Below are 6,135 nucleotides of genomic sequence, written 5' to 3' on the forward strand. Positions count from 1 at the left end.
GATTTTTCTATGTCAATTCAGAAAAAGTGCTACGCTGTATTTTTAGCCCTGTTAATTTGTATCCTTTCACATCCTTAAAGATTTTATATATAATGTTATCTGAACATAATGGCATTTTTGTGTCTTTTAAGCCTTAAATTTTCTATTTCTTTACTTGTTCTTTTCCATTGGTTAGGGTTTGCAATGCAGTATTAAATATTAGGGGTGGTAGCAAGCATCCTTGTCTTCTTCCTTACTTTATTCAGAATCTGTGTAAAGTTTCACAATTAGGTAGATATTTGCTGTTGCACTTTTGCAGAAATAGTGTTCCAAACTCCATGTATTATTTAAGATGATGTTCGTCGCTGAAACAGAAATCTCAAAGATATCAGTGACAACACGATATGAGGTTGACTTAGAGTCCACAGAAGGTGTTATTGGCAATAGATAAGGCTCTGTGTGCCTCATGGAGTTATTTGGAGACCTAAATCAGCAGAAAATTTGCCGCTTTTAATCTTTAGTTTCCAACATCACTCTGAGCAGTAGTATTATCTAGCTCACAGGTGAAGGGAGAGAGTGAGTCCAGAGTGAAAGGATTTTGTAGCCTGGCCTTGAGAGTGGTGTATATTTGACAGAACTCTGATACATGGTCACATGTAAGCAATCAAGGCTGGGAAATCCCATCAAACTGGATGCCAAGGAAGAAGAAAAATGGGTTTGTTGGGCACAGTTCAATCTAAATGTGTCAAATCCCTATGTAGAGACTAAACAGTAATACAGCTATTTAGGTTTTTTTTTTTATTTGCTTGTTTCAGATCAGAGAGGTCCTTTAAAAAATGAACTTAACATATCTAGACTAGAATGGCCTCCAATTTTTTTAAATTGTGTTTAATTTTGAAACCCAGTGTTTTGCATTACTGGAAGCAAAACTGCTGTGATTGAACTGGAGGCCAGAGACGGCGTGCATCCCACACGGCACTGCGGCTGCTCCTAAAGCACCTTTGAAGAGTCCTAGGGCGCCACAGAAAGTGATGTCGAAAACGTATCCTCAGTCACATTCTGCTGTGATCTTCTCTCCGCACTTCTGCCTGAGTGATATTACTATAAATCATGCAGGGCGACACTCTTTTTCAAAACTTTAGGAATTTCTGAGTCTTACGGGAGGAATTTCAAAATTCTTAGCACATGTTGTGAAGTTCATCCTAGTCTGATTCTCTCTGAGCTTTGCAGTCGTGAGCTCCTGCCACGATCCTGCATGCACGCACCCTTAACCCATCCTCACGGAAGCACTTGTGATTCTTGGAGCATCGACTGATTGTGTTTCTGTGACTTACACTTACTTTGTGTCTGCCTGGAAAACTGGTCTCCCTTGGTCTACCTGAAACATTTCTTCTGGTTGGGAAAATATTAAATTGAAAATAAAAATTTGAGTATCTCTGTTTTTAAAATAGATTTAGCACTAATTGAACAATAGTACTAAGTCTAATCTTGTAAATATTATTTGCATGTTACAGGTTATAAAAATTCAAAATTCTTCTGTGTTCTATGAATATATATATTACCAAATCATTTATTACTTGCAAGCAGTCACAGTGGAGGGGGTGTTATTACTGCCAAAATAAACACAGTATTTTGTTTTTCAGCCTCCAAAGGAAACTGAAAAACTTAGTAGGCATCTATTTCTGCCACTTACTAATTTAGTGAAACTAATAACGTCTTAAGTGTGTTTTTTCAATTGTTAATTGTTTGGTGCTTTCTGGGGATGGGTGCTTTTTGGTGCTTTCTGGTGCTCCCTTCTCATATTTTCACTGAGAGGAGGAAAACTGGTATTTACTATTGATGAGAGTAAATCACTGGTAAAGTATTTCCAGTTATTTTCTGCCTCCTTGCTTGTTTCTTCTTACAAGGGAGAGCTAATCTGATCATAAAATTTGGAGACATAAATGAACCTGCCTAGTTCGGTCTCTTCTCCCTTCAGAGTCACCTTTTCTCCAGGAGAAATGCATTCTAGTCTGTTGTTTGCTGTGCTGCAAACACAATGGGGAAGCCATTGCTATTTTGGTGAGAGTCATTGGATGGTCCAGGTCATCCAGTAACAGAGAAGTTTGTTTACATTGCAGGGAAGTATTATCCATCCCCTTTGACTACAAATATAAAGCTATATTATCTAGTAAACTTTATCAGTAGTAGAAATGATCTCTTGTTTTCTGTAGTCCTATGTACTCGATCATGACTAATTCTGAACTTGGGCAGAACAAAGTAATATCCTTGATTAATTCCTCCAATAGTTGTCATCACATGAGAAGATGTAGTTAAGGTACCCAGCATGGGGGAGAGCACATACTAAGTGCTCAATTAATGCTAACTATTATTATTGCATATAATTGGGGCACACTCACTATACCTTTTTAAATAGCAGAACGCACTCCTGATATAATAGTGGGGCTCAGTGGATGCATTACATTTATTTTAGCAATAATAATATCCTTTCAAGAAGGCATTGATTCCATTTTGTGATAACAAACTGAGGTTGCAGCTAGACAGATTCCAGGTGTTTGATGTTGTATGGACAAATATTAAGACTCAGGCAGTATTGTCACGTGAACAATTTGGCATCACAGAACACAAATAGTCCATGAGTCTCCACCTTTGGGATAGGATATAATTAAGTCCATTTCTTCCTGAAGCCACTATTTCAATATTTTCCCATCAGGACCTGCTTTTTAGTGTTGCCTTAGCATTTTATTACCTCATTATCTTTTTCTTTGTTTTTTTTTTTCCTGTTGTCCAAAACTTGAACATATTCTGCTCATCAATACTATGAACATCCACTGCCCCTGGCAGTTATCACTTTTAAGCAGCCTTTCCTAGAATCACCATCAGGAGCAGTAAACTCATAAAAGGTGTCAAAATGATGGATGGCTCTCTGCAGTGACCTTTGATGCCTCCAACACACTAGGTTGTGTGGAGATTGGAAATGAGGAATCACATGTAAAGCAATTTGGAGGAAGAATGATGCAGAATTATTCTGAACAAAATTCAAAAAAACTTTTTATTTAAAAAACCTATGTATACATATATACACACTTATACATGTATGTGTATGTGTGTGGGGGGGATAAAGCAGGTCATTTTTAAGTAAACATCATTTGGACGGTGCTTTATAGGGAAAGAGGCAGGGTAATACGGAGAAGGAAAAGAAGGATGGAAATGAGCATCACCCTCGGCATCAGCTCTATGAAGGGTGCAGCGCTCAGCATAGACTCATCAGTCACCCTAAAACATATGTATTCACCTCCCTTTTTCTTTTTAATATATGTTGATACTGAAGCACAGAAGAATTAAGTAACTTTTTCAAGGGCACTATTGTTTCTGATGAATTAATGCCAGGAACAGAACCTAAAACCGAAGTGCCTCTTCCCCAAGCTAGTTATAAGGATTGAATTAGTGAACATCTGTAAAGACCTAAAACAGTGTCTGCCACATAGTCTGTGTTCTATTGTGTTGTAGTTATGATCACTGTCCTACCATTGTCTGCAACACTTGACTGAGAAGACAAGTGTAGGGCTCTGTTACCAAGATGCTTCGCCAACATTTAAGGAGTATCAACTGTGTGCCAGAAAATTGATGTCTAAGATAAGTGTCCCCTCTCCACAAAGTTTACAATACAGCGGGCAACATGAATGCTACACAAGAAATCAAACAAATTCTTAATTGCAAATCGGGTTCAAACTTTGGCTCAGGTCTTTATTAGTATGCAAATAAACTCATGTTAACATTGTTGCTATATACAACTCTTGCTCATAGAGGACTCTAAGCCCTGAAAATCCCTCTTCCTAATATCTCTAGGAATTTCTAAGGGATATTCATGACTATACTTGACCCATAGGAATTGCCTCATTCCTGCAACTTTCCTAGCAGGTTTCCGTTACTTCTCTACCACAGATGTTATCTAAACCACTGATGCTCCATCACCCAACTTGTGGCATCCACTCTCCCAGGGGCCTTTAAAGCCACAGACCATCCTGTGGCTATACCAACATGACGTCACTCTGGTCCTAAATGAGCCAGAAACAATTTTCTGTTCTCTTCAGATTTTGGTGCACATGCATCTTTCTTCACTGACACCAGCCAAGTCCCAGAGTCATAGTCTCCTTCTTTTGTCCTTCTTTATCCATTATTCTAAAACTCTTGGCACTTGGATGTCCAGCACCCACATGTAGCTTAAGCTGGACCTAGAGTGAGCATTTTAGTAAATATGCAATGAATAAATGTATACGTTTAGGGGGAAAGTAGAAAATGAGAAACAGAGACATGTTTGGAATGGTTACAGCTGTGGATGTGAAAGTCTCTTCAAATTCTTATAAAAGTCCGACTGCTGACTGATAGTAGAGGAAAAGGCTGATGACCTGTGGCTCTCTGGGAGACCTGCACGGGAAAAAGATTGGTTAGTGCCATAAAAATGGAAATGTAAAGCTTCCTTATGGGCTTACAACCCCTGAAGCTGTAGGGATATGTTCGAGGTTGTGACCTGCAATTGTCATTATGGTTGTCATCATCCTGTGAGAAGGAGGCCAGGCACTATAAAAGCTGCATGGCCGCAATGGCTTGAAAGTGACTTTTAGAAGATCTATTCAAAGGGGAGGAAGTAGAATGATAATTTTTTAAAAAATAAATATTTTTAAAAAGATGAAGTACCCAATATCAACATGGCTGTGTATCTCAAAAATTGTCCCATCATTATCTTACTCATGCGGTGCTTAATGTTTTCCATTCTAAAAATAACATGCTATTACAATAAACTCGCTTTGAGTTTGAACTAGTGGGGCCAGAACAGTGCTAAATTCTGAGCTAAAGTCAAGTTCCTTTCCCTGCCCTCCAATAGTGTGGAATGGCAAACTGTGAATGCCTCAGATTACTCTATCAGGACTCCTTCCCGGCAGTCACCATTTCTGTTTTGTCTATACTTACTTCGTCTGTCGAATTTTAACTGTGGGCCTCAGAATTGAGTACAAAGAAGGAAAAAAAAAGCTTCAGCAGTTAGTTCCTGGCCCCAAGCCTACCAAATGTATAAACTTGTCCAAGTTAATTATTCAATTTGCTCATTGTCAGCTAAGAAAAATGATACCTTATTAGAGTGTTGTGAAAGTTAAATGAGCAAGCAATATATGTGAAAACAGAAAATATCCTCCTGGGTTTACAATCGGTATTTTTTTCAAATGATTGCCCCTTGGTGTCATCTTTGCTCCCTAGAGGAAAAAATATATATCTGATTCATGTTTATAGCTATTGTTAACATCAGCCCTGTGACTGGGAAGTGTCTGACACCCAATAATGTTTATAAATTGAAAAAAGAAGAGATAAACAAACTACTTTCTGAAATCTGAGAAAGTTTAAAGACACTGTTATCTTCAGAATTCTCTGAGATTAGAGATGAAGTTTGAGTCATTTCATTGCATATACAAATTTTACATGAGAGCATTGCTTATAAATTTCTGAGAAATTGGTGCACAACCTGTTAAAAAACAAATTAAATGTTGCAAAGTCTGATGAGTATTTGTAATGATCCATTTCCATTGGTGTAATAGAAAGGGAAAAAATCAGCAAAATGTGATAGCTTTTTTCAATATTCTCAGAACTAATTATGATCATTTATCTCATAGAAAAATAAATGTAACGTTTGAATAATTCAATTGGCCCAAATGATTCACCTATAAAGCTCAAAGCAGCATAGTTTTCTGGAAATACGGTATTTATGTACACATGGGATGTTGGTCAATTATATAGTTGAAACAATCATTCAAGTCAACTTCCAATATACATAGTTCAAATGTAACATTATTTGGAGACTTACTATATATAGGACATGAATTATTCAGTAGTAGCTATATGCATATCTTAACATTTTTGTAAGGGTCTTTACTGACATTTTAAATGAATTTCAATTATTCACAATTTTACTACTATAAGATATCACATAATTTAAACTATTAAAAGTGTGAGTACATGTGCTTCTGGTTTGCTTATTACTGGAAAGACTATTGTATTCTAATGTTACTTATTTCTATTAATAACACCAGTGTATAGTAACGGTGAATAGTCAGTCAAAATAATTTAGTAGACTTCTAGGGAGTTGGAATGATAGGGAACTAGAGG

The sequence above is a fragment of the Phyllostomus discolor genome, chromosome 8 (assembly GCF_004126475.2).
Source record: "Phyllostomus discolor isolate MPI-MPIP mPhyDis1 chromosome 8, mPhyDis1.pri.v3, whole genome shotgun sequence".
Classification (NCBI taxonomy): Eukaryota; Metazoa; Chordata; class Mammalia; order Chiroptera; family Phyllostomidae; genus Phyllostomus; species Phyllostomus discolor.